The sequence below is a fragment of the Echinops telfairi genome, unplaced genomic scaffold, assembly GCF_000313985.2.
Source record: "Echinops telfairi isolate 266 unplaced genomic scaffold, ASM31398v2 ScPeMD7_3509;HRSCAF=4178, whole genome shotgun sequence".
Classification (NCBI taxonomy): Eukaryota; Metazoa; Chordata; class Mammalia; order Afrosoricida; family Tenrecidae; genus Echinops; species Echinops telfairi.
The window spans coordinates 12,529,791-12,554,627 of NW_022107407.1; the positions used below are offsets into that span (position 1 = coordinate 12,529,791).

General features: G+C 36.7%; 1 protein-coding gene across 19 annotated transcripts in view; it reads left to right on the forward strand.

Moving 5' to 3' along the window:
- The first annotated feature begins 1,225 nt into the window (after nt 1-1,225).
- The window catches only part of MYT1L (myelin transcription factor 1 like), a 723,101-nt gene continuing 699,489 nt past the window's right edge, over nt 1,226-24,837 (forward strand). For 8 of the 19 annotated variants that reach the window (XM_045294232.1, XM_045294239.1, XM_045294244.1 and 5 more), the window contains exon 1: nt 7,948-8,214. The gene's annotated coding sequence lies outside the window, so the exon portion shown is untranslated. Of the gene's footprint in view, nt 1,341-7,505; nt 7,615-7,942; nt 8,215-24,837 lie in introns of those variants that run through there. The other 11 variants (XM_045294241.1, XM_045294240.1, XM_045294247.1 and 8 more) reach the window with 7 other exon arrangements.

The window sequence follows — 24,837 nt, forward strand, 5'->3', positions numbered from 1 at the left end:
AGAGTTCTCTTGAGGTCTGTTGCCTAGCATTTGTTTAGAAATTATTGTATCTGGAGTGTAGAAATATTGCCTTTAAGGAGCTTGGTTTATCACTGGCCCCTCTACTCCAAGACCCATCAACTACCCCCCACCCCACCCCACAGAAAAAGTTCAGTTTTACAATAATAGTGTCATTCCACAGATACTTTGCATGTGAGCAGCAGAAAATCAGAAGAATCAAACAATTTGTTCCCATCCCTTGACATACACGCACAGCCATACATATGCCAACACCAGTAGGTTAAGGAGAACGAGGGTGATACCTTTTTAAAAAGCAAAAAGCAGTAAGCCATTATTAGCAGGAGCTATATTGAGCATGCTTGCCAGACAGGCAGCAAAGCTCAGCTCCAGTTCCGCCCAGACATGTGCCTTGCCATTTTCATTTTAATCAGTCTGCTCAGGATGGCTGCTGATTCATTTTGCAGGATGTCCCCCTGGGAGCCAAGGTGGAAGCCTGAGGCGAGCTGCTATTGCCTCAATGCAGCACACCACATCAGAGAGGGAGAGGGAGAGGGAGGGAGGGAAGCAAGAGAGAAGACTTGAGCTCCCCAAATCCCAAATTTCAATATGGCTATTTAAGAGAGCCTTCTTCCTGAACCTAAAGCCATTATAGAAAATATAATGAAAGGGATGAAAATAGGGGGAAAAATTCATATTGTCATTATCCAACACCCTTGCCTCACCTCACCGCATCCCCGCACTCCACCCCCCAAAAACACAACAACTTGAGTGGCTTGAAATTCTAGTTTCCTTCATGGTCACTGTAAAATACGCTACGGATACATATATTTTTTTATTTACTGATAACTAGCTGGGGTGGTATACCTGATTTAGCAGGAGACTTTGATTTGTAGGATTGACAACCTTATTATGCAGTGAGCTTATTATTGATATTATTCTGCTCTTGGTTGCCATGGCCACCTTGTGAGAGACAGTCAATTTTCTCTCTTCCATCATCATTATCTATGAGGCCATCTGTTGTGGAAAATGAATTCAGCCTCATTTGCATGACTGATAAGCAATTTTTTTTTTATCTATTTAACAGAAGGTCATATGCCGGGGATTTGGAGCTCGTGAAAAAAAAAGGGGGGGGAGCATATCGAGAGGATGAGTGGGAGTGCGTGCATTAGGGGCTGTATGTGGAAGTAAAACAGATCCCTTAGGCCTGCAGCCTATCGCGCTGCGTTTGTCCTTTCTGCCCGGGCGACATTTTTTTCCCCCTAAGCTTCTGCACACTAAACAGAGTGAGAGAGCTTTTCCCTGCAGTCTTCTTGAAGCCCCTGATTTTTGGCTCTATGTTGGTGGGTGTCTTTTAATTTTTCCATTCCCTGGACTACGGGGTATAATACTAAGGTTCATGCTCACTGAAGACAAAAAAAAAAAAAAAGCCACCTTTTCTGCGTCTCGGTGGTATGCTTATTCCTCGTCATCTTCTCAAACTTGTTGTGGCGCACGCTTTTGTTTCCTCTCTGTGTGATGCTCAGCCAGTGCGGTCACTAACATTGAACCTGTGTTTCATTTGTGAACGGTTGTGGTGATGTTGTGAGGTATGTGGTATTCAGGAGGTTAATTTGGGGGACTTGAGTGGACAGGATCTCTGTGACCATCGTTGAAGGGCTTGCACTGTAATGCCTATTGTTTGCTGCTCTCTAAAGTTCGGTGTATAGCATGCTGGTAGCTGAAATGTTTGGGGGTTAGATAGGGCTTGTTATCCACAGAAATCTGTCTTTAAAACGAAGTGGGTCTTAGATTGCATGCCTTAACCATGATGTGTGCTGTTGTTTATAAAACTTGCTGCATGTACAGTGCTTGGATATTATGAACACACTGAAACAAAAACTTCTCTGAGATATCACTGAATTGCCTTGGGCTGCAGATAAAGCAAAGTATTGTCTACAAAGGCTGTTAGAATATTAGATATTTTGATGTACTGTTATGTTATATCTGCATGTTGATAAGAAAAAAATATTGCTTAAATTGAGAACTCAAATAAAGATTTTAAACTACACATAAATATTTGAAGGTCAAAATTATGGAATTATATTTCATTTATAAAATAAATATGCCTTGTTAATGCTATTTTGACAAGTGAGCTAAAAGTTTGAATTGTTTAGCTAGCTTCAGATGGATCAAAATAAAGCAATAATAAATATGTACATATCCTCACAAAACAGAGCAAAGCTTTTTAAGTTAGTAAAAATGTAGCCATAAAAATATGTTGTACCACAAAATTAATAAAATGGATAGGGCTTTAAGTTATTTACTGTCTTAAAGTAAAAAATAAAAAATTCAAACCAGCTTTCTCATTTGAGTGTTTTTATTTTTTACTGTTGAAGACCAACTTCATAGACAAAAGCTCCACCAAGATGACCCTGGAAGGACATCTTTTAATTGTTGAACTTCAAAAAAAGTCATGTGGCTTTTGAAAGGATAAATATAAGCATTTCTTCTATACAAATAAAAATATAATTATTTTTCAAACAAAAATGTTGTATCACACACAGTATACCTTTAAGAAAATAATACTCTTTAACTCCAGTAAGTTAGCACTTCTCAAGAAGTTTGACTCCAATGTTTCTGATTATATATAGTAAGAACTATCTCCTTGAAAAACAAAGTCTGTTTTAGTTTTTCTTCTAATTGAACTAAAGAAAACCATATTATTCTCACTTCAAGTGAAATGAGTTGATTTAAATTCTTTATTATAGTTCTACTCTAATAATATTTTTCTAAAGGCAATATAACATTGATGGTATATTTGAATTATAATATTTTTACCAGTTGGCACTTTTGAAAACTCTTGCCATACCATTAGAAACTACATGTATTCAGTTACAGCTGTTATATAATCCTTCCTCTTAAAAATAAGCCAAATTTTTATGATTTAGCTTGACGTTTAAAGAAATAAGTTTGTTTTCAATATTAATATCATACTTAAAAGTTCAGAGCAAGAATACCTAGCTCTCTATTACATTATGAAGGATTATGCTCTTGTCTTATGATGCATACTGATAGTCTTCAATTTTGTAAGCAAAACTTACAACTTCTGAAAAACCTAGGCAATAGGACAGTTGATTACTTCTAACCCTCCAAAAAAAGTTAATTATCAACCTTGGTTGGGATCTTCCTTGTGTCTCTGACATTTGACTGCTGCAAATTCACTGATTAATCTCATTAATGTGATTATAGTAGGATTTGGAGTTGGCTGCCATTGTTCTTTAGACAGTGCTATTCAGCTTGAGCACTTGCCACCTCATTCAGTTTTGCTGTGATTTCTCAAAGGCTGGTTGAGTGAGCTATTGTGAGAGAGGTTTCTCTGCCCTTCCATTTCAGCACTGGGAGCTGTCCGCTGCTGATAGCAATTACTTTCAGCAGTGACTGACTTCATACTAGTTTACTGGCAATGTGAAAATGGCTCACTTTCATCACCTTAATGATGGTGCTTCTTAAGGTAGAAGTAGGAGAAAGCTTTATGGTCACAATTGGATGTTTTGAAGATGATGGCAGCAAAGATATGTAATGTTTATATTGAAGGTTTTTATTTTGGAAAGACTTTCAAGCTACTATCACATAAAAATGTTATCTTGTTAAAATGATTGAACTGCTGAATCCATTAAAGATTACTTATATGTGTGTAATTGTGGTTTGTAAAAAACTCTAAACACTATGTGAATATAATTTCAAGACAAAACCTCTATCCATATATATATATATAATTACTAATATATTTTAATTCTTGCATAGATGAACTAGGATTATGTACTATCATAGGATGGCAGGAACCATACATGACATACACACTTCAACTTCTCTTAAGTTAAACTTGCATCATTCAGCAGTACTTATGCCAATTTGACATTCTGTGTTGGGAACTTAGATCAAGATTTGGGGCCTAATAATATGTGACATGTTACTAAAAGAATATAGGTACATAGTCTTTTGGATTACAAAAATAATGCCAAAATGCTTTTAGAAATATCTGAAGTTTTTAGAGAATTAGTTTTCTTTAATACACTGTTTTTATTGTTCCTTTCTGTCGTACTCTCTACCTTATTTTTTTTTTGCTTGCTTTAAAATCTATTCTTAATCTTAATAGTGCATATACATATATATGTGATGTTTATAGCCATTTTTAGTGTAAACATTCAATGGATTCTATAAAAGACAGTTATTTTTCAACTTTGCAGCATTTAAAGTTTTCAACTCATTAATCTTAAGCTTAAAAATTGAGAGTTTATACTTTGATTATTTGTTCATCTCCTTTTAAAAATACTTCATAAGTATGAAGTAAACAAATCTAATTATTTCTGTGTGATTTTTTTTTTACTAAAAACAATACAAAGTCGTATGTATAAACTAGAATTGCAACTTTACTTATTAGGCAATATGATTTTCAGAAGTGTTTTTTCTAAAATATATACTAAGAAATGTAGAATACATAATTTGCTATTATACACTTTAGTAACTAATTTTTAATTTCAAGCATTCTAAGTATTAAATGTTTCTAAAACATTCTAAATGTTAGATATTTCATATTCTTATAAAATTATGATGAGAATCACTATAGTTAAAGTTTTACGTGGCTGGGTGTCCCTTTAATTCAGAGTTACAATTTCCAATCAATAGCAGATTTTCAAATGCATCCAGTATTTGGCTATAAAGTCTGCTTTGATGCGAAGTCTACCTAGAACTCCCTCTCCAGGAGCCAAATGAATGTCACTCTCTCTCAGAAGCCAAATGAATGTCACAGACAGAAAGATCTATGGTTTTGTCTAAATTTTAGTAATAAAACTACCCTTACAAAAATTAGACTGCATTTTTTCAAGTTTGAAAAATACACCTCTCACAAATATTTTCTTTCAAAAAATAATTTATGAAGAATGTTTTCGTCAAGAGATAGAGGGTAAATTGAACAAAAATATTAATAAAAATCCTTTTCCAAGTTTCCTTCCATTGCACAGCATTTTAACCAAAATACTACATCTGACAGTAATCCACACTTATGCCAAACTAAACTAAAACAAAGTAATACCACAAACTTTAACAATAAAACATGTATTGGACTTTTCGGGGGGGATGGGGGTGGGCAGAGTGTAGAGGGTAAAACATATCCCTCAGTGATGTCTGGTATAAAAAATGATATTTTAATTAGCATATACCGCTCAAATATTTTCCATTATGAATATGACTTTTATCAATAAATAACACTAAACTCTACACCTTTATTGTAATTAGTTATACAAATTTTGTTGAATCAGGTTTTTTGAGGGCATCAACTGTATATGTGTACACACACACACACACACACACACACCATTTTTCCATGAAGCTATGTTTCATTGCAACATGATTTCAGTTTGAAGTATGCTTTTTGTCCTGTATTTTTATCCTTCCTCCTCTCTTTTTTCTCCCCTCCCCCTCTCTCTTCTCTTCTTTAACTCTGCCCCTGTTTGCCTCTTTCTGCTTCTCTCTCTTCTGTGTCTGTTTACACCTGTATTGTTCAAGCACACACAATGAGTTTTCTATGCATGTTTCCACAATGAAACTGTTTTAAGCTTTGACATCATAATGAGTCCTCAGGGTATCTATAGAAGTAATCAGAGATGGCAGAGAAAATGTAACCCAGGTGTTATAAAATTGGAAGGAAATCGTAAATACTTGTTTATTATATGAAGAAATACTGATCAACATTGCTATATTTGAACTGTCCTGTTTGAAATTTTTTTGTCTACATACTTCCTTAAAACAAAAAACATAAATACACTCTAGTCCCCACGTGGTGATTATCAGAAAAGTTGGGAGGGGGAGGAAGATATTTTAGCTTAAGTGTAGGGGTATTGTGCTGTGAGAAGACTCCGAATGATACAGGATAGTCTCTTAAAGCTTTTCTGGATTTCAGACTGCAGTGATTTCTGGCAGAGCTAGATGGAAAGGGAATTGTAACCTCAGTAGTAACTCGTGTGTCTGCTCTCAACACATCAAGCTAGAGGCTTGGTTTGCAGAGCGATTGCCTTTGAGAGTGAGAATAAGGTGTTCTGGAGAACTTCCTACTTCTGTGTCAGATCTCCCCACGGTCTGAAACCAGTCAGCATTGTCTTCTGTAGAAACCCTGCAGTGGTTGATCACCACTGGTGCTTCTGCTTCCGACTATCATGGTAGACAGTGAGCTAACAGTGAAGGCACTGGAGGAGAGAGGTGAATAGAAAGGAAATAGATAGGGGAATGCAATCAACACGTGTGATGATTTCTTCATGGCAGAAATAACCCTGCCTGTGTGGAGAAACAGACTGCTGCACCAGATTCTGTTTGATGGCTACCAACAATTCTGCAAAAAGGTACCGCTTTCTTTTTCTCTTAAGGATTACACATGGTCCTGAATCTGTATGCTTGTGGAGACTCCTCGCTCTTTGGAAATGTTCAAATGTTGCTCCTAAGTACTTCAACAAATAGTTGTTTCCTTGCCTGCCTGCCTGCCTATCTTCAGCTTGTATTGGATTGCAGATTCTAACAGTTCTTAAAATGGCATGAGTTAGTGGACAAATGAGCCAACAATGGAGCCCTCCTGCAAACAGAGCTAGCCCTCAGTGCAGTGCCATTGTGGGGCTCCAGATATGTCTACATGCCGCCAGCACTTGTTGTTAAACATGAGTCTGTGTATTAAAGGCTAGTTTCCATGGGGAGGGGTGGGGAGGTGCTAAAGTAGCCTTTCTGATTTAATGTAGCCTTTCATAGTGGCGAGTGTTGTCAGAGAGATTTGCGAAGTGTGGGATGGTCGAGCAGAATAAAACTGATTGCTTGTCACAAGAAGCCATTTATAAAATCAGCATTTCTATTTTTTAAATGGAAAAATGCGAATGAAAGTCCTGTATCTATGTTCTCTTTCGTGTTTTTGAATTCTTACTTGCTTTAGTTTTTTTCTGATAAAAGTCTTCCTTTTCTTTAAATGATAATAAAATTGACACTATTTTAACTTTCTTAGTGGAAATAGTTCTGCCTTTTGTTTTGAGATCAAATAAAAACTCATTGAAACAGAGAATAGTGTGCTTGGCAATCTGAAATAGATGTTAAGAATCAGACTTAGCTCGTCTGCAACTGTTCTTTGCTTTTAAGAAGTGGCACAGGAGGGTTTGTGCCCTCCTTTGTGTTTTGTTTTGGTGCTAAGGAGTATCATTGGAAAAGTGTAGGTTCAGCTGACTTTTGTGAGCTCTCTTTGGCCACAGCATGGATTTACCATAACATCAGTGATAGGGGGGGTATTTTTAGATATATTACCTAGCCAGTAGCTGTTAACAGCCTGACTCTGGTATTTACAGTTCTCATCTATTACATTAAATACAGCACTGCACATGATACACATTCTGCTCTGGAGATTTAGGGGCCCGTGGGTACAATGTTGGAAGCATACAGCTTCTGACTGTGTGGCAAGCTTAATAAACAGGAAGGTTAGAAATTATTGGTTTAATCCACAGCTCGAGCTGGAAAAATCTCTAGCTCAGCGATGAAGTTCTCCCACCTCTTAAGATTTGGGGAAATGGATATGTTTTGCAGTGCTTAAAGGATGGAGTCTGAGACAGGGTAAGTCAGGAATATGCTACTGATGTTATTCTGCGGCAGTAATGTGGTCTCTCAGGGAACTTGTGCTCGATGCATACAACCCAGTCATGGGTTTTGTAGCCCTTCTCCTGTCTGCCTGCTGCTTTAAATGGAGGCTCCACTTGCTCCACCAGGCAGAGCGCTACACGCATGCCCATCGTTTCTGTCGTTTAGTGGTGTCAACTTATTAATTTCCATTTTCGACTTCAGGCCTGTTAGTTTCCTGTCTAAAAGCATTATTACTTTTGTCCATGTGGCAAAATAATTAGCATACAGATGAGAAGTGGCCCCGTGCCTGTGCGCCGATAGAAAGAGAAGATGTGCAGTGAAAAGTTGATTGGATGAATGGAGAACAAACGGTGGGCGTTCAAAAGCATTAGGAGAGTTTGGTAGTCAGGGAGCACGTTTGTAAATGTTCTGGGGGAATTTCGAAGATGGAAGGCCGGGGTTGCTGCTGTGGGAATCACTGCTGGTCAGACTCTGGCCCCTCTGAAGCTCCCCAAATCGACTGCAGGCGGAGATAATTCATTTGGACTACTTTGCTTTGCAGTTCTCCCGTTTGCTCTGGGAAAATTTCTCAAGGTAAATATGTCCGGTTCTCCCTGTTGTTTGCCGGAGTGCTAGCTTCTCTCTCTCCACAAAGTGGAGCAAAGTTCAACTCCTAATGGTCAATAACAAAAGAACCCTCAAATGCTGTTGGTGTGGGCTCGCTGCTTCATGCATCTCCCTATGCATATATCTGAAGTGAAGATGAACTGTTTAGTGATTATTGTTTTCAGAAATTTACAGCAGCCATTATTAAATGTGCTTAATTAATATTTTCCAGAACAGTGTATGCAGACCAGCAAAATTAGCAAATGTTGTTTCAATGAAAGCCCAGACATAATTAGTTTTGACTAGTATGTATTTTTCCTAGCTGGAAGAAGATTTTAGCTAATTTTACCAGCAATTTAATGGAGATGATGCAAATCGAACTCTTTCGATTTATCTGTCAAATCTACAGATTGAGAAATATAAAAATTAGAACAAGCTCTAAGACTCTCAGTTATTTAAAGAAATTGGAGATGAGTTTTACAAATCAGTCTTCTGAAGATATTTTTTTGGGATGTTAACAATAAAAAGTGCAGGAATCCTAATTTTTTATTGTCATCAGTTATACACATGTCTTATATAATTCTGTGACTGTAGTACTGCAATATGGATGTTTTAATATTGATTGAAGTATACTTCTATCTCAGGGAAATTACTGATAAATAGTTATATTTTAAAAATTTCTGCTTCCATTAAGAGGCAAGGTTTTCATTTTAAGTGACCTAATTATTTCACCTAGATTTAAGATAGAAGTTAAATAGAAATCATTATTCTTGAACTGCATATTTACAGTTTTGTGACTATTTTAGCTCATGCTTTTATTTTTAAAGAGTTCCTTTCCATTAACTGTTTGCTTTAAGCAACAATGGTGAAGACAGGACAGAAAATACAAACTTTTATTGGGGGAAATATGTGTTCTGTGGCATTTAAAACACTGTACCTTTCAAAAAAAGAAAGAAAAAACATACCTTCAATGAACTAAAACCTCAAACACACTATAGCAGGAAACATATTAAGACTTCAGATGAACCTGCTGATACTTTGTTTTGATCATTCCCCCTCCTCATACTTCAAGTTTCTGAGTTTCTTTGCAAAATAAGTGAATTTTCTATTTTTAAAATCCATGCATCTATAATGTTTTTATATTTCATTTTCAAATTGGTAAACTAGAAAATAAAATATTTTCATTATTATTTTCATCCAAACAATATGGAACACCAATTTGATCTCAAATAGATTGAGAGAATCTTACCTACAGAAAAGTAATACTTTTATCATTTTTATATTTCATTTTTAAGTTGAGCCAACCTTGTTGTGATTTCAATAAGTCATCTTGGTTTTATAATGGTGAATAACTTTCATGAGGAACACATTTCAACATGTCCTTCTTAACTTCAAAGTGTCCTTTTAAACACTGAAGGGACTACCTGAGCATTGTTACCTGTCTACGATGCTGTCTTTGTGCTTGGCTGCTACTCAGAGTCTAGCCTTTTTCTTTTTTTTTTTTAAGGGCCCAAAATGTGTCATATTGGTTTCCAGTTGACAGAGTTACTGTGAGCCACTGTCGGTCACATTAGTTCTCAGGCACTGTGGAGCTGAGTAGGACTTGCATTCAAATCGAATGAAAAGTCCCAGAGATAGAAACATGGTGATGTGTCCCTGAGTGGGCTAACAGAAAATGGCATTTCTAAGGGACTCTTTTTTTTCCCTTACCCAGTTTGTCTTTAAGGTTAAATATCAACTTTAAAAGAAAAGCCATCTTCCTAGTGAATTTTCTAAGCAATATATCAGATTCCAAAATATTAGTCCCAATATCAGGACATTGTTTGAATTAATTGCTCTGTGTGGGGAAAGGTGGTTGCTACATAGAAGAATGTTATCTCAGTCAGGGCTGTTCTATGTGTTGAAGGCTACATACTCCATTGTTTCAGTTGTGTTCTCATTGATTGTGAGGGAGATATATAGAAGTATTTTCCTTTCAAGGTATTATTTGACCTCGCTTCCTTTACAATTCCTTGCCAGAATGTATTTTTGCATTCTCAAGATTGCTACAATTATGATTTTGTGAGTGTGTACATATATGTGTTTTAAAATGTCAATGTGAAAATGTGATGTGTACAACATTTGAGCCAGCAGGTTAATATCTGCATGGTGTGTATCTGCTTTGGATATATTTTTGCCATCATTAATATACTTGAAAGGAACTCTATGATTCAATATTATAGACTGACTACCTTCACTAAAGTCTGAATGTTTAGATAGCAGTGTGGTCAAACATCTTTTTAAAAAATTACCTAATAAATATTGCCCATTTGTTTTTTTGAAATTTTCAGGTGAAGAATGTAAGTCATAAATCTCTAAATCAAACAAGTCTGGATTGATGAGTTATGGGGCAAGGGGAACTCCTTTTAGTACATTGACAAAGATATTCCTCAAAGAATTTCAGCTCAAAGACTTTTTTGAGCAATATCATCATGTTATTGGCTCAACCTAGCATCATTGTGTATTTTGATAACACCCAACAGGATTGTTTTGAAAGCCTGTCTCTCCTCTCAGTTCCATGGACCAACATAGCAGTGGAACCTGGAAGTGAGGAATAAGACTTAAAAGGTGACTCTAGGATTTGGCCCAATCTTCCTTCCCCTATACATGCATTCCACTAGCCTGTGCCACCTGAACAGAAGCTAAAAACACTGTCGCCATTGAAACAATGCTAGACAGACTGGTTGTGGAAATAATCAAGGCTGGAGGGCACCCCGTAGAGAGTCATCAAATCAAGCCTGCTCTGGAACTGTCTGGTAGATTGTGAACATTCAGAAATCAATGTTGCATCTGCTAGTGGACCCTCTGGTTCACTGAAACTCCCACCTGCCTAATGCATCTGGGCAAGAGCTTTTCAGAAATCAGTTTCCTTCAGGATAAATTTAATATGTCTGGAGGGTCAGGCACAAGCAAATTGATTCTATCTCTGCACCAGGAAAACTCATAAACATCTGTAGGAACACAGATTTTCAACAACCCCAGGACTAGGGGATGTTATTTTGTGAAATATTTCAAGCCTCTTTCCCTCCTCCCTCATGCCAGCATGGCATTTTTTAATTAGGAAGTTGATTAAAAAGGGCATGGAAGACCACGGATGTAGGGTCTTTTGGCCCCCATCCAGCTGTGTGTTGTCTGGGTCGTGGAAAATGTTGCCCATCACCAGTTGCAGGAAAGAGAGTAAAATTATTATAAGTGTGAGGATTATAAAAACAAAACAAAACAACAACAACAATTAAATGGTCTTAGTGTGTGTGCTAAGGGCAAGTTCTGGGAGTTCATCCTTATAAGCCTTTTACGCAAACCGAATGAGTCACTGGCTTCCTCCACGACACAAGGATCACTTGCACTTTGCAGATAACTTGGGTGTGGAGAGCCACTGGATGTATGGACCTGAGAAATTATGTGTTTCTGGTTTTGCTTGGGGCAATATGAAAGGTCATCATGATGTGTCTTTTCTGGATTTGAGCCTATGTTTTGAAACCATATCCCGTATGTTGTGAATGGTGATAGTTGCCAGAATGGCGCTGTGCTGTTTATCTCCAAGAGTGAATGGTTTTGTTTTCACTATTTTTTTAACCCCCCTAGGGGAAATTCCTTTCTTCACTGGCTCATTGTAGGACTTGGAGTACATTATCAGAGGAATAAAATTTTATGCCTAATTGTAGTGTTCCTCTGGCTAATGTAGTGTGAATAAGGGCCATGTTATGAATTTAACCCTGTCCTGCCCTGTCCTCAGCTCATGTCCAGGAAAGGGAGGAAAACCAGATGCCATCAATAGTCTGGTGAACTGCAGACAGGGGTACCACTCACGCGGAGTGAGGGACGTGCCCTGGGGGTTTTACGGTGCACTCTTGGGAGACAGTCCTGGGTTAAAGATCTAGGGGGGATGTCGGCACCCCAGTATGATTTTTCTGTTGCCAGCATAGTGAGTCTTTTGTTCTCCTTTCCTTTGACCCTACTTTCAAATGTATTAATTGTAGTGAGATTCTGCAGGCTGGAAGAGTTCGGTCATTCCAGTCAGCAACAGTGGTGGGCAGCTCAGGGATTCCCTGCCCCCTCTCCTGGAAGAAAAAACTTCTGAAGTCAAGCTGGAGATTGAAGCTGTGACTCTTCAAGTCAGTTCTTCTCTTTCGTGAATTAAACCACTCACGGAACACACAGTTACTGAGCAAATACCGTGAGCAGAGCTGCACAATCAGAACTGATTAAGAGGAAGTTTCTCCCACAAGGAACCGGTGAATGCATGCATGTGTGGGTGTATGTGCACGCATGTGTGTATGCATACGTACGTGTGCGTATCTGATAAAGAATAACCACACTGCTTCAAGATTTACGTTTCCTTGAATACATTTAGAAGTAGATTAAACCACCTTTCTGACTTAATAAGAAGAGCAAGGTAAACACTGATAGTCTTTTTTGAATGACTGATACTTCAGGAATCCAGATGATCATCCAGAAAATTAGTTGCAATGGCATGTTGTATATATCTATTTCTATACTTAATTAAATATGCAATTGCATTTATTGCTTTCTTATGAAATCTGAAACTGGGACGTCCAACTTTTCGAAGGTTCTCAGTATTTGGATGCTCATTCATCAATGTTTCTGTATACTTTTAGCCAATCCCTTTATTTTTTACAGAGCTACAATTTAAACAAGATTATATTTACATGGGCATAAATGAAACAGTAAATAAAATACTATTGTGAGGAAAGAGTGTTCATGAATGTCAGGTGTCTGTTTTTGCAATTTTTGAGTATTTTCACACTGTTGTTCTCAACGATCAACAGCAGGCTATTTTCAATATAGTGTGGTTAAGACTTAGATTCGCTGGTTCAGGGCCAACCTTCAAGGTAAAAATGAAGGTACCCTTGGTTCCTGCTCACTCATCTCTGACTTTCGTTTGTGGCCCTAGCAGCACTGCCTTGATGCAGAGAGCTAACCAGGGCAACAACCTTGGTCACCCACCTGCTCGCCATTGGCTGGAGAAGCATCAAAAGGAGAGGGGCAGAATTCAATTTAGAACCTGGTCATGCATTTCACAGCATTCAGATGACTGTATGTGGCATCTGATGGAGTCAGACCTGACTAAGCATACTTGCCTATCCAGAATGAAAGCTTTTGAAAATAAATCCTCTAAAAGAAAAATTAGGTTAAAATTAGCTCTTTATATTCTATAAGAGACTGAAAATGTAAGTATCTCAGACATCAAAAAAAAAAAAACAGTCTTTCCTCAAAACTGTAAAGTAAGGTTATATAAAGTAAAAAAAATATGGCTAGATTATTATATGTAACAAGAAAGGAAATTTGATCATTTTCTCAGATAAATTTAAGACTCACTCACAGATTATTTTTCCTTTGCTGTATATGGCGCATGTGATACTGAGTTCACAGTTGGGATTTCCCACTGAATTTGTATTCTAAAACTTCCAAAGTCCTTTCCAGTTACCTTCATAGTCCTGAGAAAAAGGATGGAAGTGGTTTAACTGCCCAAATGTGTTTTTTTTTCAGATAATATACAGTTCCTAGGATTTTGCTAATTCAAAAACAATCCTTCTCCCTAAGAGACTTACACCCACAGTGCAAGCCAAGAACTGTGGTGATCTGTTCTCCAGGGACAAGTTAATACACCTGTTTACAAATGGGCTGAGCCACCTGTTCATCTAGTTCTGCAGTTAATGATCAAAACAGTATCTGATTCAAAGGGTTGGTAGGACGGGGAAGACAATAAAATTTGTGAGATAAATGGTAATGCCTCACTTTGAACTCATAGCATTCCAACCTATCTATATTACATTTAAAACATAGAAAATACACTCAGACACATTCTGTGATAAATCGGGGACAGTCATCATAGATGAGTCTACATATTCTAAGTGGATAATAACATTATAATAGGTCTTTCACCTTTTCAAATTTCTAACATATACAGGTTAAATAATTTATTTTTGTTTCTGAGGCATTGTTGAAAGGTAAGATAGCTGAATAAGCATCAACATCACAAAAACAGACTTCTTTTTTGAAAAAAAAAATCAATGCAATATTTCCACATTCCAGTATGATCCCATCCCTTTACCTTTACTTTCCTTCCATTCTGATTCTCTATGACTGAGAAATACTTTTGAGAGGTGCAGATGATACCACTGGTATTATGTTCTTCAGATTGCATAAAATAGTATCCCATTTTATTATGCTGTTGAATTTTTATTTAGTTCAAGACAAGTCATGGGGGGCAGAAGACAATGTGTTTACTGATGGTTGGGGCCTCTTTCAAGGAGTCAGAAAACACTCTACGGTTTGGTTGTACCAGCTAGATTGCACATGAGCTACAAGCTTTGAGTAAGTCTCCATCATATGAAAAATGACCGATGACTTTGGGAAATATCTCTTTTCCATTAAATTCCTGGAAGGGATTGCCACTGAATATTAAGCAAGTGTTCCACCTTTCCTCTCTTATCATATTTATTTTCTGAGTGAGATTTTCTATCATCTGCTAACCTAGACAGTGATATAGAGGTCATTTGAAAGTGTCCTATGTTGGATGGACCTTAGTATTAGAGCACCATTTTTAGTGGTCTGAGGATGGATTTGGACAAGTCAATAAAAATATTCACCCTTCAGTATCTTCACTTAAAATGAGAGAAATGGATACCATAGTTTATCCAACCCTTGAACGCTCTGGAATTGTGATTTTCTTTATCTAATAGGCAGAGATGCTGCTGCAAAGGTATTACTGTCGAGTGGTGGGTTAATATTTTTGGCAATACTATCAAAAGACAGTACATCTCTTTGTTAATTGACCTTTTAAAGAGAAGCACACAAAACAAGCATAACACCACCCAACTGGAGTATTTAGAGTAGCATTTGATTGATGGAACCAAATCCATGCTTACTAAAGTGTGCTAAATTGACATGCAATTTATCTAATTAAAGACTTCTTGGTCATCTGGAAAAATCACTTTCCTGTGTGAACCTCAGACATGTAACGAAAAGCACCCATGCCCTTAAGTTATTTTTCTCCTAATTTTAGCTGTTTTCAGTGTGTGGTGTTACTTTACTCGGGGCAAGTATTCCATTGTGCTGACTATAGGTGCTGTGCCACCCTCACGGTAATCATAAAAATATCCCTCCCATGACGTCTATTCCATGGCTGCTTCGGTTTTCTTGATTCCTCTGGTCTTGGAAATGTATCGTGATGCAGGCAAATGAAGCATAGACACTTAATATATTTTAGCTTGAAAAATTTTTTAAAATGAACCTTTGGCTTTATGTCACCTTTCTCAAGAAGCAGTATTTCAATGCAAGTAACAACCAAGGAATGCCCAGGTTTAGTAGGAACACATTTGTGAGTTAAAATCTATTATACAATCTATGTTCTACTTCTAGTAGCCTAGAGCACTAGGCATGCAAAAAGGACAGACAAGTACCCCTGGGTATAAATAAGTACCAAGTTTATTCCATAGTACCCAATGGTAGGCTTTTCATAAATTCAACAACTTGGCATTGAATGTTGTCCTTAAAATATCCCAGTGAAGTTAAAAGCAGTGTTTCCATGGCAGGGAGGAGAAACAAGACAGAGGCATATGCTGGGTCAGACCTGCAACTGGAAGACCTGAGACACAAAAATATTTCCAGGTAGCTCTTACCAAGGAGGCTTATTTGTAAAAATTTAGCAGAGATGCATTTTATTTAACAAAGCAACCAACTTTTAAAAGATTTCAAAATGCAACATATGGAACTTTTCTGTATTAGGCTATGTATCTCATGCCAGAAGCAAAGATGTATGATACAAGGAGGGCAATTGTGTAGGGGAGAGAAGAGAGAAAGAGAAATGAAGATTAAAAAGTGAGAAAAGTTCATGGGCATTATAGAGATGCTTAAAATATGCAATCTCAAGTGCAAGATTAATGGGGAACATTGTAAAGAAGAAACAACCAAGAAAATCATAGTTTTGGAAAATAAAAACTTTAGGGGTGCTAAGTGACAATGACTTGCACTCTTTATACGATTCTGTTTGTATAGTGTATTAATAAATTAATAAATTGAGACTACCAATAAATCATCATAATAGCAACAATAACATCAACTAATTCTTGGATAGGAAGTACAGAGTTCTTAATGCTTACTCATAGATTATAACATTTAAGCTGCCAAGAACTTATCACACAGATATAAAGGGAATAATAACACTATCATGGTATGCACACCTCAAAATAATGAACTATTTGAGATAAAAAGGGAAGCTTTTAGCCAAGTGTAGTGTAAAGAAAAGTTAGAATGGGCAAAAGGGAAACAGGAAACAGGGAGAAAGTGGGATGAGTGAGAGTGCACTGAAGGGAATGTAGACAATGAGATGAAACAAGATGTATATGAATCGCTGAAAGCAAAACTGATTATCTGCTCTGTAAACTTCCACTCAATTCACAATAAAAAGTTGGAAAAACAGGGAAAAGAATCTGTCAAATTTTGTGAGGACATGAGACTATTTTCCTAATCATAAAAAGGTTAAAATACCATACCTGCTGAGTAATTCAAGTCATAAAATATATACATATATAATTTTAAAAACTAATAAAACTCCAAATTACAACTTTTGACAAAATGAGCTATAATTGACATCTCTCTACATTTATAATTTAGTAAATTGTTAGGCTGATAGCAATATTAGTATATAGCACCTATTGACTGAATGTTTGTGACGTAAGCAGTAAGTTAAGCAATAGCCTTCACACTTATGAGTTAAGTAATCCATTTACGATGTTAGGACACAAGATATAAATGTAGAAATACTACCAACTCCACCAAATATGCGAATGATAATGTTCTGTGGACGTAGGTGGTTATCCATTAAGTGATAGCCCGCAGGGCCTATGATAAAGAATACAGAAGAGTGGGCTATTGTACTTTAGGTCAGGTAAACTTTGAAAGTTTTCAACAATAGAGCTTTGGGTTTGACTTGAAAGTGAGTATAATGTAGATATATAAATGTAGATATATAGGAGGAAAAACAGAGTTATATATTAGCATAAAATAAGACAGTGAATAGAGTAAATTAATGTGATGTCCTTAATTTTCATTACTGTGTCGATAGCTTCTAGTTTTTTTATTCAGTTGTACTATTCGTGGTTTTTGTAATTGAATTATAGTAATATCTGAGGGTTATATGTATATATGTGGGTAACAGTTTTATTTTGAAAATTTTGAATAGTTTTCTTTTAAAAAATACATGCTACTTAATTCTTACTTTATAACAATCTAGTCATAGTTATTTTTAATGTTAAGCATAAAATAAACTATTTATCTCAACTTTTAATATGAATTTCAAATTAGTACTATTTTTATGTTAAGATAAAATATAAACCCTTTTATAGAACAGATAGCACATGTAGATAGGAGACTACAAATCATATTTGTTAATTTTTCTAAAGTAGGACCTAACAAGTATTATAAGACCACACTATTTCACACTATAGTAGTAAACATGTCCTCTGCTATTCTAAAGGCTTCTGTCAGATCTAGTGTGACATTTATTAGGGCTTTTCCTTAAGGGACATTTTGAAGGTAAATATGAACACTTCTCATTCTTTATATCCTTCCTAGTTTAAAATATATATATGTATATATGACTATACATTTTTTAAAAGACTCAAGTAAAACCTGATAGTGCAGGATTTATTGTCTGCTTTCAGAACCTGCATCAATTAGCAAGGCGTTACTTCTACTGAACTTCAGATGCTTACCAGAGAGCAAAATATCACTACTATCCACTGCCATCAAAGGTAGTGAATACATGTTTGAAAGAATAAGCTTAAAGGACTTGTAATCCATTCATTTCACCCAATCTTTAATATTTCATTTTATATCAATTGAAATGCTCTGAAAGTAATGCATTGAATTTCATGTCTGTGTGCCCATCAAAATGCTGTTAATATGCGAAGAATACTTAAAAACATTAAGAAACAAACAAAACTAACTATTTTAACCCTTTCTCCATTTATGTAACTTCTTGACTATAGTAAATGTAGATTGTGAATCCTTCATACATATTGTTTACATTCCAAGTAAATTCTTTTGATTCTAAGTTTATTGCTATTTCCTCTCCTTTTCTTCTCTTTTTCAGTCCCCAGCCCTCCTATAATCTACTTATTCTCTGCTTCATTCATTACTTTCTGAGGCCATTCAAAGATTAGTTGATTTACTATATTACCAAATAAATTTTCTTCTCTTTCTACTACAGCTTTCTATATTTTCTCAAACTTCTTTCTGTTTCTTCTCAGGCTGAGTGGAGAGAATCTCCCCATATGCCTATTAATGTCTTTCTTCTCAATGTCCTACCTTAAAATAGTCTTCTTCCACAGCACAGGATAAAACGTCTTTGATAAGACAAACAAGTCTCCTAGGTTAGCATAATGCAGAATTTGTAGTCCTTTGGGTTAAGCATTGGTCTGCCAGCTGCAAAGTCAACTGTTCAAAACCACTAACTATCCTGGGTAAGAAAAATGAGGTTGTGAGCTCCAGTCATGAGTTCCACTCTTGGAAAGCTCTACAGGACAGTACTATGCTGCCCTATAGGATCAATATAAATTCAAACAGACTGGATCACATTGGGTTTGATTTTTTTAAATGTTGCTACCAGTTCTAAAATTTAGGATAACGGAATGAAAAGAAGAGAACAAAACCTTGATAAAACCAGTAGCAGTGAAAACACTTAGGGAACCTCAAAAATACAATGTGAAACAGAACACAATTGGAAACAAGCTGGCTAGGAACAAAGCCGGGGAAAGGAAAGGAAGGGAGATGGTTAGACCAAATGTGTAGCAGCACAATATTGAAAAGGAGAGTGATCAAGGAGACCTATTATATTACTAGATTATTTTACAGATATGGAAGCGTACCTCTTGTCTACTACCCACCCCTCAAGTTTCCCTCGGAGCCCATCCTTTCCTTAACTTCCCTTACAAACCCCAGTACCTAGAAATAATAATTAAGACATTACTTTCATCAGCTGACTGGAATTTTAGTCTCTCCTCTGGTTTCATATATAAATCTGAAGTTGTTTTTACACCGCAGCATTGTTACACACACAATTAGATGTTGCATGCACTATTTCTAATTGAACACTATGATTCATATATCACAGGCTAAGAAATGAGCTGAGGACTTAACTACTATAAGAAAACGCATTTTGAATCCTAAACAGTTTGAGCATAACATATTAACAAACTGAAAATGCTGCATATTATTTTACTGATAGACCAGGTTATGGTTTTGCTTCTTTGCCTGCTTTTTGCTGGACTTTCTTGTTAACAAACCCTAGTCAAAGATCTAGTATTTTAAAAATGCAATTTGCCTGCTTTCTAATCCTTTACAACATGATGTCACAATTTAAGTCCTTAAAGTTTTAATCAAAGTAGTTACACAATATAAGTTTAATTGAACCAAGCTTATTGTTAGTGAAAATAGAGGGTTTATTTACCATCTCTATTTGAGCATTCTCTTGTATCTTGTAACATGTGCCTCTTTCTAAGACACACTCTAAAACCAACCAAACAAATCAATAAATAAAACCCACTGCCATTCTAACTCAGACATAAATTTAGCCAAGTAGATAGAGGAATCTGGAAGCTTTTTTCTTTCCTCTGAGCATGCATTAACTGAGGACCCCATTCGAATTGGCCACAATTTGATTGGTGTCCCTGAAGTTGTGCAGTAATCGTGGCCTTGCCCTCAATCTTTAGATACGATTATCACTTAGTAGTTGAAAATAGGACAGCTGTAGAGCTTCAGCTTTTACCCATTTAAAAGCTGTATCGTACATCTGAAATTTTCTGATCCCTATCCATGTTGCATAAACAGAATTAAAGAATGTTTATTAAATAAGACAGCACAATAACCTGATCCAGGATGCTCAGCTATTTCCTTGTCTATAAACATCAGCATGTAATATACAGGATGGACACAGACATTTGTGTGATACTAGAAAAAAAATAACATAGGCTAAATATCTTCATTCCTATGCACCATCAACTAGCATTTGGCATGGATTCTCCCCTTTGTGATCTTGGGCATCAAAATCTTAACTTCTCCATCAATGTTAGTCATAAAACCATACTCTATTGGCTAAATGAACATTAGATAAAGTGCCCCGAACAATGAAAACCTTGAAGCATTAATGAAGGCAGTACAACAGAAGTCCACATTGCAGTGTTTAACTTAAATTTGTCCACAGATAGGAAGATGTTTCATTTCTTGGCACACTTTTATGTTTTTTAACAGTTTTATTGGCAAGTAATTTGTATATCCTATAATTCAATAGTTCATTCAATCATATCAAAGAGAACTGTACAATAACTCCCAGCTCAATTTTAGAGAATCCCTAACCCCCCATGGTTAAATCACCTTTAAGTTGAGTTATGCAAGCACAATCCATTGCGGTGCTCACTGCCCTCCCCCTCTTCATTACTGACACCTGAAATCCCCTTCCCCTCCCTATTGTCAACCCCCACCCCCTTGTTGTACTTCTTTACTTACTTCTTTTTGTTTGTTGAATTATTAGGAAGACCTCTGCTATGACCTCTCTACTCCCTAAAAGTTAATCATATAATTACTTGTAGTTGTATGACTCTTTATCATTTTATTCATCCATTGTTATTTAATTGTTTATCATGTTAGATGAAGATATGAATTCTGTAAACTTTTTAAAAGATGAGATGATTGAGATTTGGCCTCTGCCTTGAACATTTTATGGACTGATGGGGAATAAAAATCAAATTACTAAAATGTACTTTGAAATACGATAAAAGTAGTAAGAAATAATAAACTCATTTTAAAATTTTTATTATTATTTCCTCAAAGGATAGGGAAGATTATAGCAGGCAAGATTAGAGTTACATAACATAAAAAAGGTAATAATTAAGACAATCCTTAAAAGAAAAGAGTTCAACAGGCAATAATAGGAGAAAAAGATTTTCAGTAGGGGAAATAATATTAATAAAAGCCTATAGGAAATAATACACATGGGATTTCAGGGAATAATTTAGAAATTTTTTGATACAATAACAGGACAAGTAAGCCAGCATAGTGAAGAAGAAACGTGAACTCGGCAGAAGATAGGTCATAGAGAGTCATGAATGCCACATGTAGAAGTGTGTATCTTAGATAAGATTTTAACCTTACGGGGAATTACTGACGTTTCTGTGTAGAGAAATGACAGGGCCAGTATGAATTCTTTGAAACAATTCATCTGGCATCCAATCAGGGACTTACGTCCTGCCAAATCCACCCCTAAAATAGCTCGACCAACTGTTTCGTCCTTCCCATTCCTTCTACAGCTACTTGGAGTAGTCTGCCGTTATCATACGTGTGGATTATTACAGTAACCTTAAATGGCCCCCACCCCAATGATCACGAGCTCAAGAGCGCACACACACACACACATTCACTCACTCACTCACTCACTCGCATGTGTAAATGCATTCTACAGTCTCTTTTTAGATTAGCCCACAGTGTAGATTTGACCGTTGCCTCCTTATCACCATACCAGTGTTTTTTTATAACATAAAGAATGAAGCACAACCTAACATGGTTTTGTGTAATTCACAGCTTGTCTATCTCTTGTTCTTGTATCACATTAGTCAGTTTCACTTAGGAATTTCAACACCCCTGGTCACTATCTGTGACCAGATTATTCATAGTGGTCCTTCAACTGAAAAGTACGTCTCTGGTGTTTGTGTAATCTTCTCCATTCTTGAAAGACTAACTGAAATGCTACTTTTCCATAAACTTCTCCTTAATCTTTATAGATGAAATATGACTTACTTCTCTTGAACTTTCATACTGTCGAACTGTGGTCTTTATCATTGTCTATCTTTCCTTACAGTTGTTTAAGTAATTTTTTCTCCTTCGCTCTTACACTATAGAATACTGCTCTCTGTGTGTTTGTTTTCCTATTACAAATCTTGAGTATAGTAAGTGATCAGTAACTATTTATTGGATGAATGAATGAACCAATCAATCAGTCAATCAACCAATGAATAGATAGCTTACTTAGTACTATTCTCATCGCTGTAAAAATAGACTGGTGAGAAGACATTGAATACAGAAATCTTTCAAGTCTTGTTGCAATTTCCAATGTACCATTGGATTGTGGTGACCATCCAGGACCTAGATTTTCTAGTACTGTCCTGATTCAATCAGCTGGTGATCACTTTATCTCAGTCTGTGTCACATCATGCACCTTAATATTTAGGGGGGAAAGCTCTGTTGCCATCGCAGGGATTTAAAATGCTGAAAATGTGTGCATTTGCTATGTTTCTTTTCATCACTGGCAGACGGAGAAAACACTGTTGCCTCTCAAATGAAAAGAATGATAAATGACATGTCTAGACTCTTATTTGAAAATCTTTGCCTTCTACATACTTATCTTATTTTAGCTACTTATGCGAGGAGTGTGTCCCATCTAATACAGTCCATTTGATACCACTTAAAAGTAAATAGTTGTGTATCTGCCACTTGATTGGAAGACACTGAGAAGGGCCCTTGAAAACTCAAACTCCCAGGGCTATTCACAGCAATTTATATTAATGATGCAAACGGATGTGGGACTGAACTCTGGAAAGAGGAATTTTCCCATTTCCTCAATTCTTCCCCCTATCTAGGCAGCAATGAGGATGACATAAATGAGCACACAATTTAGAGTACAAAATCGAAGGCAGTTCTGACTCTCCGACTCGCCCCAGAAAAGCCTTTGACTGCTGGTTGCAATCTCATTGGTGTCACCGTGACTTATTCTATAAAGAAGATCATAATTGAAATGGCTTTAATGAGATGGATGAACACTGGCCACCCAGGATGTCATGGTCTGGAGTAATCATGCAGCCATTTGAAAGCTCTGCCAGCTCTGTTGACCGCAGTGGTTTTAAGAGCATAGCAGTCTCAGTAAACTGTCCAGTCTTTAGGCAAATGAAGACTCCGTTATGTAGTATAATTTATAAAACAAACTTATTTTAGTCATTTAATTATTATGGTTAAAGGGATTCAGGAAAAATCCATTTAGATATATACAGTACTATTTCAGTGAATTTAAAACTAAACAGTAGTTTGAGGAACACATGTTAGCTGTCAAAGTTAGGATGAATAAAGTTACCTTAGTCTAGCCAGATGAGTGGTATGCCATGAAATAGCCGGCATGTAGCGCACCTCTACTTCTTACTTGGAACGTGCAATGGCCTTTCTATTTATTCCCTCTGTTACGCTTAGATTCAAATGAGTTTTATAGATGGTTCAGGGTATTTTGGTATAGAACTATAGACGTCATTTTCATCTGATCCCCAAAGCAAGTTTAGATTCCAAAATGTCAGAGAATAGAGTTAGACAGCAAGGGATACAGGTACAAAATAGTAGCTAATTCCATGCTCTGTCCTGACCAATAGTGAGCTGAAGGTACTTTATAAAATATGTTTTGTGTGAATTACATGAAAACTTACAGAGCAGTACATAAGTTTCACATCCTGCAATCCACACACATTTGTTTCAACTCACCGTTGCAATCCCTTCAATGTGCCATCCCTTATCCCACTTTCTGGGGCTTTTGTCCCCATTGCTCCTTCATCCTAACTCTGTGACATTTGCCATTGGATAACCGATGTCCTAAAAAAATATTTTTAAAGCAATCACACAGTTAAAAATCAAAAGCAAATAAGTGTTTTAACTAGAGATTCATTCTTCAAAATTCAACTAATGTTCTTCTTGTGTTAAACCTTACCCATCCCACAGTAATCAGTCTTTCCTTATGATCCAAAAACTAGTATTATCTGTGACACTCACCAGGTTTTCAGAATAACTTTTTTGACTAACATAATCTATGACAAAACTAGTTTCATTCCTTTACTATAAATACATCCACGGGGTCTAATTTGAATGGATCTTTCATCCTAACGTTCGTTTAACTACAGATGGCCTCAGTGTGGTGGGATCGGATCCGGTGCAATTCCCACACTGTGTCTCTGGTGTTGTCCCCCGCAGGGCCATGGGTCAGTGAGGCAAAGCACTGGGGGAGTGCAGTGGAACAGCAAGGGAATGGGGCAGCAAGGTCCCCAGTGAATGCTAAAGGTGGACTTTGGGGGCAGGGCATGGTGCCCCAACAGACTGGACTGGAAAACACACCAAAAGGCCAGTGATCCTTGAACTAACTACAAGCTTTTCTTTCTTGGTGTGTTTTTATTTGTTCTTTGTCAGTGGTTTGTTGTTGTTGCTGTTTTGTTGTACATTGTTGCTTGGTTTTGCTCTGTCTTGTTTATGTGCATGTTGTTGTCTCCGCAGGTCTGTCTGGATAGGATAGGTTGGATGAACAATCTGGAGGAGAAAACAACGGGACTGAAAGTTCCGGGGGGACATGGCAGAGGAGGAGGTGGGGGGAAGGGAAGAGATGTTAACAAACCCAAGGACAAGGGAACAACAAGCGATCCAAATTGGTGGTGAGGTGGGGGTGGGAGACCTGGTAGGGCATGATTAAGGGGTATATAACAAAGAGGAAGTGCTGAAATCCTGGTGGGGACTGAGCATGATAGTGGG